At 46.8% G+C, this 14,008-nt stretch overlaps 1 long non-coding RNA gene across 1 annotated transcript in view; it reads left to right on the top strand.

Moving 5' to 3' along the window:
- Positions 1-9,741, top strand: part of LOC130276843 (uncharacterized) — a 56,070-nt gene extending 46,329 nt beyond the window's left edge. Inside the window, exon 3 of the long non-coding RNA XR_008845261.1 lies at positions 9,319-9,741. This is a non-coding gene — a long non-coding RNA (uncharacterized LOC130276843). The remainder of the gene's footprint in view (positions 1-9,318) is intronic.
- Positions 9,742-14,008: the final 4,267 nt, after the last annotated feature.

Below are 14,008 nucleotides of genomic sequence, written 5' to 3'. Positions count from 1 at the left end.
TATCAAGCAAAGAGGCCAGAATAAAATTTCCAGAAGAACCAGAGTCCAAGACGGCCACGGCTGAGAAGGAGGAGTTGGCAGAAGGAGAAATCTGCACGGACACAGTGAGACAAGGAGAAGCAGACTCCGTACCAAGAGACGCCAGACCCACGTGAGCTGGGTGCGTGCGTGCGTTTTCCAGACGTGGAGGAGGAATAGGGCAATCCACCAAGAAATGTTCGGTACTAGCGCAGTACAGACATAGATTTTTATCCCTACGGCGAGACCTCTCTTGAAGGGTCAGGCGAGACCGATCCACTTGCATAGCCTCCTCGGCGGGAGGCACAGGGGTAGATTGCAAAGGATACCGTGAGAGAGGTGCCCAGGAATTAAGGTCTTTTTCCTGGCGGAGCTCCTGGTGTCTCTCAGAAAAACGCATGTCAATGCGGGTGGCCAAATAGATAAGTTCATGCAGGTTGGCAGGAATTTCTCGTGCGGCCAGCACATCTTTGATGTTACTGGATAGGCCTTTTTTAAAGGTCGCGCAGAGAGCCTTGTTATTCCAGGATAATTCAGAGGCGAGGGTACGAAATTGGATGGCGTATTCGCCTACAGAAGAACTACCCTGGACCAGGTTTAACAAGGCAGTTTCGGCAGAAGAAGCTCGGGCTGGTTCCTCGAAGACACTGCGAACCTCAGAGAAGAAGGACTGTACAGTGGCGGTGACAGGATCATCGCAGTCCCAGAGTGGTGTGGCCCAAGACAAAGCCTTCCCAGACAGGAGACTAACCACGAAAGCCACCTTCGACGGTTCTGTAGGAAATTGGTCCGACAACATCTCCAAATGTAGGGAACATTGTGACAGGAAACCTCGGCAGAGTCTAGAGTCCCCATCAAATTTGTCCGGCAGGGACAAGCGGAGGTTAGGAGCGGCCACTCGCTGCGGAAGAGGTGCAGTAGCCGGCGGAGGAGATGGTTGTTGCTGCTGTAGCTGTGACTGAAGTTGCTGTAGCTGTGACTGAAGTTGCTGTAGCTGTGACTGAAGTTGCTGTGTCATGGTGGTCAAGTACGACAGCTGGTGATCTTGTTGGGCGATCTGTCGGGATTGCTGGGCGACCAGCGTGGTGAGGTCAGCGACAACTGGCAGCGGGACCTCAGCGGGATCCATGCCGGATCTACTGTCACGATTCGGCTGGCTGGAGGTGGATCCTCTGTGCCAGAGAGGGATTGGCGTGGACCGTGTCGGTTGACCGGTTCTAAGTTGCTACTGGTATTCACCAGAGCCAGCCGCAAAGCGGGATGGTCTTGCAGCGGCGGTAGCAACCAGGTCGTATCCACCAGCAACGGCTCAACCTCTCTGACTGCTGAGATAAGCGCGGTACAAGGGAGTAGACAATAGCAAGGTCAGACGTAGCAGAAGGTCGGGGCAGGCGGCAAGGTTCGTAGTTAATGGTAATAGCAGAAGGTCAGGAACACAGTAGTGGTAAACACAGAGTAGCTTTCTCTAGGCACAAGGCAACAAGATCCGGCAAGGAAGTGCAGGGGAAGTGAGGTAATATAGCCAGGGAGCAGGTGGAAACTAATTAGGGTGATTGGGCCAGGCACCATCATTGGTGCACTGGCCCTTTAAATCTCAGAGAGCTGGCGCGCGCGCGCCCTAGAGAGCGGAGCCGCGCGCGCCAGAGCATGACAGCCGGGGATCGGGACAGGTGAGTGACTTGGGATGCGATTCGCGAGCAGGCGCGTCCCGCTATGCGAATCGCATCCCCGCCGGCAATGTCAGAGCAGCGCTCCCGGTCAGCGGGTCTGACCGGGGCGCTGCAGGGAGAGAAACGCCGCAAGCGCTTCGGGGAGGAGCAGGGACCCGGAGCGCTCGGCTTAACAGGCAGTATAGTTCCCCCACATTAGGTTGGCAGTATAGTTCCCCCCACATTAGGCTGGCAGTATAGTTCCCCCACATTAGGTTGGCAGTATAGTTCCCCCACATTAGGTTGGCAGTATAGTTCCCCCACATTAGGTTGGCAGTATAATTCCCCCACATTAGGTTGGCAGTATAGTTCCCCTACATTAGGTTGGCAGTATATTCCCCCACATTAGGTTGGCATTAAAGTTCCCCCACATTAGGTTGGCAGTATAGTTCCTCTACATTAGGTTGGCAGTATAATTCCCCCACATTAGTTTGGCAGTATAGTTCCCCCACATTAGGTTGGCAGTATAGTTCCCCCACATTAGGTTGGCAGTATAGTTCCCCCACATTAGGTTGGCAGTATAGTTCCCCTACATTAGGTTGGCAGTATAGTTCCCCTACATTAGGTTGGCAGTATAGTTCCCCTACATTAGGTTGGCAGTATAGTTCCCCTACATTAGGTTGGCAGTATATTTCCCCCACATTAATTTGGCAGTATAGTTCCCCCACATTTGTTTTGCAGTATAGTTTCCCCCACATTAGCTTGGCAGTATATTCCCCCACATTAAGTTGGCAGAATAGTTCCCCCACATTAGGCTGGCAGTATATTTCCCCCACATTAGGTTGGCAGTATGTTCCCCCACATTATGCTGGCAGTATGTTCCCCCACATTAGGCTGGCAGTATGTTCCCCCACATTATGCTGGCAGTATGTTCCCCCACATTAGGCTGGGAGTATGTTCCCCCACATTAGGCTGGCAGTATGTTCCCCCACATTAGGCTGGGAGTATGTTCCCCCACATTAGGCTGGCAGTATGTTCCCCCACATTAGGCTGGCAGTATGTTCCCCCACATTAGGCTGGCAGTATGTTCCCCCACATTAGGCTGGCAGTATGTTCCCCCACATTAGGCTGGCAGTATGTTCCCCCACATTAGGCTGGCAGTATGTTCCCCCACATTAGGCTGGCAGTATGTTCCCCCACATTAGGCTGGCAGTATGTTCCCCCACATTAGGCTGGCAGTATGTTCTCCCACATTAGGCTGGTAGTATGTTCCCCCACATTAGGTGTAGTATGTTCCCCCACAGACATACAGCCTACAACCATATACAGTGTATGGCTGGAAGCTGTATGTCTATGTATTGCCCTGCTTCAGTGCTTCGACCACCACTCCTCCTGGCTTGTAGGCCATAGCAGTAGGTCCCAGGACCGGAGAAGCAGTGGTCGAAGCACTGAAGATGACATGCCGCTGGTAACTTACCATGCTGGCCAGCGGGCATCCTCCTGCTCGATGCTCTGTGCCTTCGTTCCTATGGGCGCATGCACGGGATGTCAGTGATCTCCCGCCGGCCCCTGCGTTTTTAAAGTTAATGCAGGTGCCGCAGAGAGTTAATGGGGGCAACCTTGTGTCCCGAAAATATCTTTGGGGACATAGGGATGTCCTTAATAGTGATGGGGGAAATTAATCTGGGGGGGGGGGGGGGCAATTGCCCCGTTGCGGCCCCTCCCCCCCCCTCCTGGATCTGCCACTGATACTTACACTACCAATACTGCCAGGGCAATCATTAATTCTGATTGGACCCTGGGCACGCAATTTTTTTTGCATAGCCCATCCTAGGACAAGAGCTCGTTAAGACTTTCTATCCATCAGAGGAGTTATAATGTAGATAAAATGTGTCTGTCATTACATACGAAATCCCAACTAGGTTCCCAAGAGACACAAGAAATTTCTAAAAGTACATGTCAAAAACATAAAGAAGAAATAAGTGGGACAAAGAAGAGTAAGATATGAAAAGGTTGAAAAAGACTAGGTAGAGTGAAATAAACAAAAGGAAGGGAAAGGAAAGGGAAAGTCATGCGTGGTCGGTGGGGAAACAGAGAAGGAGAGGTCAGGCTCCAGGAACGGAGCTCAGGGAGTCCTCATAATCCTCCCAGCGCTGCCATACCTTCGTAAAGGCCTCCACTTTGTTATCAGAAAGAGCTGATATATGCTCCATTCTTTTTATGTGTCTAATCTTTTCCAAAAGGGCTTAGTAAGGTGGTACGGTGGTTTGTCTCCAGTTTTTGGCTATAAGACATTTAGAGGCAGTTAATATGTGCAAGATAAGTCTCGACAGAAGTTTTGGTACACCTGGTGGCATAAGGTTCAGAAGGTATATTTTTGGGTCTAGGGGACCCCAAATACCAAGTAGCTGTGACAAGGTTGTGATTACCCCTTGGATAAATGCCAAACTCTTCCATTTAGCCGATTTGATAGACCCGCACACACGGACATTAATCCCCTTTAATCTACTACAAGACAAACATAAGCTCCCTGCAGCTTCCTTTTCTTATTATCAGAAAATTCACTCCCATCTCAACTTGCCATCCGACAATTCCTCTTTCCCATCACCTACGATCTTTGAATTAATATGTAGACAGTCTACCTCCAGTAAGGGCTTAATTTCAGATATTTACAACATTTTAAATACTACTGGGGACCCTACATCCATCAGACATACTTACATGGACATGGGACACATACTTGGGTGCACCCCTCTCCCAGACCCAATGGCAGACAATCTGGACTCAGGCAGCAAGGTCATCCACTTGTATCACATATAAGGAAAATCAATACAAACTGGTGATGTATTGGTATCTTACCCCTGATAAACTGCGGAGCTTGTTTCCACATCTGTCCTCTGCCTGTTGGAGATGTGAGAGGGAATCTGGTACCCTTCAACACGTATTTTGGGACTGCCATAACCTGAGACACTTCTGGCTAGAAGTGCAGTCTTTAATTAGAAGAGTTATGGATTTTAAAAGGAGAGGAGGAAAAACCAATGAAATTAAATGAAAATTTCCTTAAAGGGGTACTCCAGTGAAATTTTTTTTCAAATTAACTGGTGACAAAAAGTTAAACATATTTATAAATTGGGGGGGCGTGGCTAGCGCTGGACATGAGCGGTCGCATGGTGCTGTAGCTCCTGCTCGCGCACCCGTGTACTACAGACTCCTGCTTCTATCCTGGCCCATTTCTCGGTCCGGACCCGCTCTCAAGTGCTGGGGATGCCCCCTAAGCTGGACCCGAACCAAAATAAAGGAGGGGCAGCTGCGGAGAGGCTCCGGGAGTTTGCCCGGGAGCAGTCCCAAGATGACGCCCACGCCTCACAAGCCTCAGCCAGGTCCTCGCCTTACAGCCCTGGGACTCCTGCAGTGGGCGAGAAGAATTCTGAACCCACCCTTCGAGAGGTAACTGCGCAGTTGCTAGCAGCAATAACCTCCTGCCAAACCACACTTACAGGGAAGCTGGAGGAGGTGAAGATTGATGTGGGGCTGCTCAGGCAAGATATGCAGGCCCTGAGGGAGAGGGTCACCCATGCGGAGGGTAGGATTTCCATTATAGAAGATACCCAGGCCCCTGCCTCCCTGACTGATATGACATCCCAGTTGGAATTATGCCGGCAAAAGGCAGACGATCTCGAAAACTGACTGCGCAGAAATAATATCAGGGTCATTGGACTGCCTGAACGGGCTCAGGGTACTACCCCTGGGGCCTTCGTGGCGCAGTGGTTAAAGGACTCCTTTCCTGATGCGTCATTTTCTATTGCCTTCACTGTGGAGAGGGCGCACCATGTCCCTGCTAAACCCCCTCCTCTTGGGGCCCCTCCAAGGCCTCTGCTGGCTCGTATCCTGTACTGCAATGACCGAGATTTGGTCCTCCGGATGGCACGGAGGGCCCCTGAAGTACGACAATGCCAAGATTTCCATATTTCCTGATTTCTCTGCGGATTTGCAACGTCGCAGAGCTACCTTTGTGGAGGTCAAAAGAAAGCTGAGAGACCTCGTGATCGCCTACTCTATGGCTTATCCGGCTAGATTATGTATTGTGGATGGCGACCGTACCCTCTTCTTCAATGATCCGGGAGAAGCTGCTGATTGGGTGCGCAGACACACAGAGAAGAGTAGGGGCCCTAGGACAGAGCTTTGACGGACTCCAACAGTGAGATGGCGAGGTGAGGAGGTAGCATGAGATTGGGAGACGCTGAATGTGCGGTTGGTGAGGTATAAGGAGATCCAGTAGAGGGCTAAATTTACACCTAGGGATGAGAGGGTTTGTAACAGGAGAGAGTGGTCAACTGTGTCAAAGGCAGAGGAGAGGTCAAGGAGAAGGAGAACAGAGTATTAGTGTGAGGCTTTTGTGGTCAACAGATCATTGGCCACCTTGGAAATAGTCAGTCCTGGAACAGAAAGCAGGTATCCCATACATCCATATAGGTCTCTGCCTTGTGTGCAGCTTCAAGCAGGCACTACGAGCCGGTTGCACATGTGTGTTTACATAGAAGCTTTAAAGGGGTACTCCAGTGAAAAACATATATTTTTTTTAAATGAACTGGTGCCAGAAAGTTAAACAGATTTGTAAATTACTTCCATATCAGGAACTGTCCAGAGCAGGAGAAAATCCCCATAGCAAACATATGCTACTCTGGACAGTTTCTGACACGGACAGAGGTTTCAGCAGAGAGCACTGTGGACAAGACAAAAAATAAATTAAAAAAGAATAGAATTTCCTCTGTAGCATACAGCTGCTAATAAGTTCTGAAAGGATTAAGATTTTTAAATAGAAGTAATTTACAAATCTGTTTAAATTTCTGGCACCAGTTCATAAAAAAAAAAAAAAGTTTTCCACCGAAGTACCCCTTTAACAATCCTATGGGAGACCTCCCATTGACCGTATATGAAATACAGATGAGATGGTGGAGCAATGTCCGTAGCAGGTGAGTAGGTCTATCTAATTAGCCTCCTTGTAGAAACAATACACGTCAAATATATCCTGTAGAATATGCTGATTAGGAATGGGTGACTGAATATGGGTAAATAGGTAATAGTTACTTCTCACTCTTGCTATTGTTGAGTGTGTGCGCTCGTGCGTGGCCTTTTTGTTGTGGGCACTAGTGTTGACCACGTGTTTCATGTGTTCGTTTGTTCTACAGCTGTTTCTATCTATGGTGCTACCGAATTGTCATACTTATAATCATTGTGCATTCCCTTTAAAAACAGAATAGCCATTATGTTACTGAAAAATGAGTTTACAATTGTACACGTTGCTTTATTTTTTAAAGCATCCAAAGCATTAAAGGGATACTCCCCCTCTAGACATCTTATCCCCTATCCAAAGAATAGGAGATAAGATATCTGATCTCCCTGCTTAGAGCGTCGGGTGCAGCGCCCAAGGCTCGTGACGTCATGGCCACGCCCCTCAATGCAAGTCTATGGGAGGGGGCGTGACAGCCATCACGCCCCCTCCCATAGACTTGCCTTTAAGGTGCATGGCCGTGACATCATGAGCGGGGCATGACCGTGACATCACAAGCCTCCGCCCCACATCGCCAGTTTGCTCCATGCACCAGATGTCTGGGGTGCCCCACAGGGGTCCCCAGCGGCAGGACCCCCGCAATCAGACAACTTATATAAGATGTCTATGGGTGGAGTACCCTCTTTAATACATTTCCTAAATGTTCTTTTAAATATTTTGAGGGGTGCAGTTTTTATAATAGATGATATAGACATGATAATTAAATCACAGAATAACAAAAACTGTGCAAACATGTCCTGATCTCGAGATTATCAGTGATAGTATCTACAGGGGGTAGTGCGGACAATAAGATCTATATAACTTACGCCTGCACAATTTTACTGAAATCTGAATCTTAGACGTAGGTTTTTCTGAGTAATGTAAAGGAAGAGGTCAGATGTTGAGAAATACATGCTGTAGCCAAAGCAAAGTAAATCAGAACATGGTGACATCTTTCCTCCTGTGCGATGTGATGCGTACAATGATGTGTTGTACAAATTTCTGTGACTGAAAATCTATCTCAGGGCCAGTTCACACAGTGTACTGGTGCCGGATCCAGCCCGAACTCCGGTCAGCTCACTTTTGCCCCATATAAAGTTCTCTAACCGGACTAAAAACGTGGTATACCATGGTTTTAGGTCTGGTGGGAAAACCGTATATGGGGCAAAAATGAGCCGACTGGAGTCAGCATTTGACTCCAGTCGGCTCATTGAAATGTATGGGGTTCGGGCTGGATCCGGCTGGGATCCGGGAGCGGACGCTCACCCAAACCGGATCTGGCATCCGTACACTACAGACGTAGTGTGAACCCAGCCTTATACAAGTCAATTGCCCTCCTCTACAAAGAGTGTGGGGTTGTTTTTATTGGAGGTTTAATAATCCTTGTTTTTTATTCTCATTTGTTGACTATTCTTTGCGTTTTTGTGGGTTTTTGACAACATTTTTGTGCGTGCTGTATTTTTGGGGGCGCACACAGGAAAAATAACAATTCTAAATTGCATTTCAAATGAGTAAGTGAGTGCACACGTTTTACCTAGGGAACCCAGTACCAAGCAAAAACAACTAAAATTCCCAAGGCTCAGAAGTAAAGGGTAATGTGGTTATTTTCAGACCATCTTTGTTTTGGTCAGAAATTTTCCCTACAGAATTCTCTTTTTTCCTCTCTCTTTCCTTTTCTTGCTGGTTGTGTGTACATAGTTGGATAAAGTTGGAGGGGTCAGGTGGCTGGGTGGTCCCTCAGGTCCCACCAACTCAAAAGTTGATTTAAATGAATAGTTAATGTATGATACGTTTAAAATATGTAAAAAAAACATCTGATGGAGACTGAATTGTTTACTTTTTACTGTATAAGGGTACGTTCCCACACGGCGTATTTTGCTGCGTATTTGCTGCGTATTTGGTGCTGCGTATTTTCCTACCCATTGACTTCAACAGAGAAAATAAAATACGCAGCAGCAAATACGCAGCAAATACGCCGTGTGGGAATGTACCCTTAGGGTGCGTTCACACATACAGGATCCTGCGAAGATTTGATGCGCAGGATTTGTAACTGCCGATTAGAAGATGTGCTCAGTCATTTAGTTTACATTGAAATCTGCAGCAGAAAATAAGATGTATGAATGCAGGGGTCCCGCCACTGGGGACCCCCTGTGATCTCGGTGCAGCCCCCGGCATTCTGTGCTGGGCGCTGCCTCCGAGACGGGGGCCATGACGTCATGACTACGTCCCCATCTCGGAGGCAGTGCCCGGCAGTACCCGAGGGCACCCATAGACCACTCTGTTACTTTACAAAACACCAGTATTACAAATTGCACAAGGTCAGTGGGGGCCATGTTACTTCTACTAAGCTGCTGCTTATGTAATATAAATGAAGCCATCAGTAACAGACATAATATGGCCGTGTAATATAAGCTAATTTCTTCACACTGCACGAAAACCTGAGATTATCCCATGAAATCAGAGGTTTGTTTCTACTATAATGTTGCATTTGAGTTGCATAAAAATGGAAATCCCATAAAAAAGCCCATTGGCCAGACAGCGATGAATGAATTTCCGCTGTTATGTTGGTATTTACAGGAGCTTCTTTATTTTTCTGTGCAGCATGAAAACGCTTGACGTATTTGCTTAGGCAACAAGGACTTCAATAACAACTCTGTCCGAGAAATAACAGGATTCCCCCTCTACCCCTCCTTAATCCATCTGTGGTCAGGAAGAAATGAGCAATCACCTTCTCATATATCTTTAACTACTTGTGCAATGTGCCACAGTGGCTTAAGTCTGAAATTTCCCTACTTCCAACTTGTAATTTCCAAATTCAACCACTGTATACTGTTGAAATGAAAACTATGAAAAACCAATGTCCTATCCAAGAAGAAAATAATCAGAAAATGCTGTAGTTTTTCATTCATTCTGAGTGGAAAGAAAGGTCAGATTTCACTGTGTTTCCATAGCAGCTCATCTGAAAATCCCATATCCGAGCTCACATTTTCAGCTGAAACAGCAGTCACTGAACAGCTTGATGACATATAGAATAACACTGCAATGAAATTATTGGATTGGTTATGTAATCCAACCCAGGTAAGTCGTACACTCTTTTTTCAGAGGTAAACGCTGACTGCAGATGACACTTGTGCAAAAGTGTTTTGGGGGTCCTCACGCACTACTTGCCTACTTAACCCATGGTGGAAAGCATCTAGTCACGCTTTTAACCGATGCCGAACATGAGCCACTTCTTCATGAGGCTTCTTTTACACTGTTGTTGTGACACAGCAGTGTGACATCCGTCAGGGAACTTGGGGAGAATAGCAGGAGAAAACAATGGTGCCCGATGGACCCCATAATAGTAAATGGGATCTGTCGGGACCTGTTGATTCCTGTTGTGCCCCATCAAAAATAATGTCTGTTAAATGGGTACTCCACCCCTAGAGACATCTTATCCTCTATCCAAAAGGATAGGGGATAAGATGTCTGATCGTGGGGGTCCTGCCATTGGGGACCCCCCGCAATCTAGGCTGCGATACTCCAGACATCTGGTGCATGGTGTGAACTTCGCTCCGCGCTGGAAGACTGGTGATGCGGGTCAGAGTCTCGTGATGTCATGGCCACGCCCCCTCAATGCAAGTCAATGGGAGTGGGCGTGACGGCAGTCACACCCCCTCCCAGAGACTTGCATTGAGGGGGTGTAACCGTGATGTCATGAGCAGGGCGTGTCCGTGACATCACGAGCCTCTGGCGCTGCACCCAACGCTCTGAATGAACACCGGGTGCAGCAGGCAGATCGCGGGGGTCCCCAACGACAGGACCCCCACAATCAGACATCTTATCCCCAATCCTTTGGATAGGGGATAAGATGTCTAGCAGCGGAGTACCCATTTAAGGCACAAAAAAGAAAAGTGCCTGATGGACGTTTGCCGACGGGGCACAACGACAGTGTGAAAGGGGCCTAATACATTAGACACATGCTGGATATACGACCCTCACACAGTGAACACATGCCATGCCATTCAAACACTGGCAGCTCCAATGAAAATAAAGTGATACCCCAGATACCAACAAGACATGCCTCAATATCAGAAAACCTTGCCTCTTTCATCACAGTTACTTCCCCCAGAAAAGAGGTTTCCTGCTGCTAGCTCCATTGTTTTAGGGCCATATTACACTTGCCAAAGCTAGCCTAGCATGGCTGGCAAGCAGTAGCTTGCTTATTTATCAGGTTACTGCTGGTCATATCACACGGCTATAATGGCCAGTTTGGCCGATAATGTCTCCATATAATAGGCCCCTTAGGGATGGCTTGTTTCACTTGATACATCTCTGGATTTTTACCAGAATTATTACCCACTGCGTTTCTTCTTACATTACAGTGTCTGCATTAACAGCTGTCATCTAGATGTGGACATACATTTGTGGTAGCCAGGGGGTGTTGCTAGAAATACCTGATCACTTTGTGACACCAGGGCACCATTATCCTATACATGGTCTGAGGTTGGAGTTGAGCGACATAGGCCATACTCGAATTCGTGATATTTTGCGAATATATGGACGAATATTCGTCATATATTCGCTAAATTCGCATATTCGTAATATTCGCGTTTTATTTTCGCATGTGCGAAAACTCGCATATGCGAAAATTAACATATGCGAAAATTAGCATAAGCGAAAATTCGCATATGCGAAAATTCGAACGCCAGTCTCACACAGTAGTATTAGAGCCTTTTGTACACCACACAAGCTGGAAGCAGAGAGGGGTGATCACTGTGATGTGTACTGTGAAAAAAAAAATAATATAGTGCTATATTCATGAATATTCGCGAATATGCGATATTCGTGAATAAAATTTGCATTGCGAATATTCGCGAGCAACACTATTGGAGACAGCTTCTCCTGGGCCAGACACGGGGAGTTAATGAACATACCGATGTCAGGTTATGGATAACTGTCTTTACTGAGCAGGGTGCAGATGTTATTACACAAACAGTTGGTCTTGGGTGAAAGGATGCAGCATAACCCCTTGGAAGCCCTGTTGCCTTGCTGGGACTTGTGGTGCTTTCACCAAATAGATTTATACTGACTTGTAAGGTGTAGACTTTTAGATGAATCCTAGTACACTGGGGCAAGAAAGTATTTAGTCAGCCACCAATTGTGCAAGTTATCTCACTTAAAAAGATGATAGATGTAATTTTCATCATAGGCATACCTCAACTATGAGAGACAGAATGAGAAAATAAATCCATAAAGTCACATTGTCTGATTTTTAAAGAATTTATTTGTAAATTATGGTGGAAAATAAGTATTTGGTCATCTACAAATAAGCAAGATTTCTGTCTCCCACAGACCTGTAACTTCTTTAAGAGTCCTCCAATCACTATCTGTATTAAAGGGGTTGTGCGCTGCCCCGCCTTTCGGAGCTCCGCTCACAGCGTCCGGAAGTTCATTACTCCGAACGCTGTGTGCGGGCTTCCGTGTTCGCGGCCACCGGGCGTGACGTCACGCCCGGCCCCTTCGTGACGTCTCGCCCGCCACCTCGTGATGTCACGAAGGGGCCGGGTGAGATGTCACGAAGGGGCCGGGCGTGACGTCACGCCCGGCAGCCACGAACACGGAAGCCTGCACACAGCGTTCGGAGTAATGAACTTCCGGACGCTATGAGCGGAGCTCCGAACTGCAGGGCAGCGCACAACCCCTTTAATGGAACCTGTTTGAACTTGTTATCAGTATAAAAGACACCTGTCCACAACCTCAAACAGTCACACTCCAAACTCCACTATGGCCAAGACCAAAGAGCTGTCGAAGGACACCAGAAACAAAATTGTAGATCTGCACCAGGCTGGGAAGAATGAATCTGCAATAGGCAAGCAGCTTGGTGTGAAGAAATCAACTGTGGGAGCAATTATTAGAAAATAGAAGACATACAAGACCACTTATAATCTCCCTCGATCAGGAGCTCCACGCAAGATCTCACCCCGTGGTGTCAAAATGATCACAAGAATGGTGAGCAAATATCCCAGAACCACATGGGGGACCTAGTGAATGACCTGCAGAGAGCTGGGGCCAAAGTAACAGAGGCTACCATCAGTAACACACTACGCCGCCAAGGACTCAAATCATGCAATGACAGCCATGTCAAGCCAGTACATGTCCGGACCCGTCTGAAGTTTGCTAGAGAGCATTTGGATGATTATGAAAAGTATTGGGAGATTGTCATATGGTCAGATGAAATCATAGAACTTTTTGTTAAAAACTCAACTCGTCATGTTTGGAGGAGAAAGAATGCTGAGTTGCATCCAAAGAACACCACACCTACTGTGAATCATGGGGGTGGAAACATCATGCTTTGGAGCAGTGTTTCTGCTAAGTGACCAGGACGACTGATCCGTGTAAAGGAAAGAATGAATGGGACCATGTATCGTAAGATTTTGAGTGAAAACCTCCTTCCATCAGCAAGGGCATTGAAGATGAAATGTGGCTGGGTCTTTCAGCATGACAATGATCCCAAATACACCGCCCGGGCAAGAAGCATTTGAAGGTCCTGGAGTGGCCTAGCCAGTCTCCAGATCTCAACCCCATTGAAAACCTTTGGAGGGAGTTGAAAGTCCGTGTTGCCCAGCGACAGCCCCAAAACATCACTGCTCTAGAGGAGATCTGCATGGAGGAATGCAGCAGTGGGTGAAAACCTTGTGAAGACTTACAGAAAAAGTTTGGCCTTTGTCATTGCCAACAAAGGGTATATAACAAAGTATTGAGATTAACTTTTGTTATTGACCAAATACTTATTTTCCACCATAATTTGCAAATAAATTCTTTAAAAATCAGACAATGTGACTTTATGGATTTATTTTCTCATTATGTCTCTCATAGTTGAGGTATATCTATGATGAAAATTACATCTCTCATCTTTTTAAGTGAGATAACTTGCACAATTGGTGGCTGACTAAATACTTTCTTGCCCCAGTGTACTAGGATTCATCTACAAGTCTACACCTTACAAGTCAGTATAAATCTATTTGGTGAAAGCACCACAAGTCCCAGCAAGGCAACAGGGTTTCCAAGGGGTTATGCTGCACCCTTTCACCCATGACTTTGACCAAATACTTATTTTCCACCATAATTTGCAAATAAATTCTTTAAAAATCAGACAATGTGATTTTATGGATTTTTATTTTTTCATTATGTCTCTCATAGTTGTGTTATACCTATGATGAAAATTACAGGCCTCTCATCTTTGTAAGTGGGAGAACTTGCACAATTGGTGACTGACTAAATACTTTTTTGTCCCACTATAGGTTGGGTC

Source organism: Hyla sarda, chromosome 6 (assembly GCF_029499605.1).
Source record: "Hyla sarda isolate aHylSar1 chromosome 6, aHylSar1.hap1, whole genome shotgun sequence".
In the NCBI taxonomy this organism is placed as follows: Eukaryota; Metazoa; Chordata; class Amphibia; order Anura; family Hylidae; genus Hyla; species Hyla sarda.
This window is presented reverse-complemented; position numbering and strand designations above follow the sequence as displayed.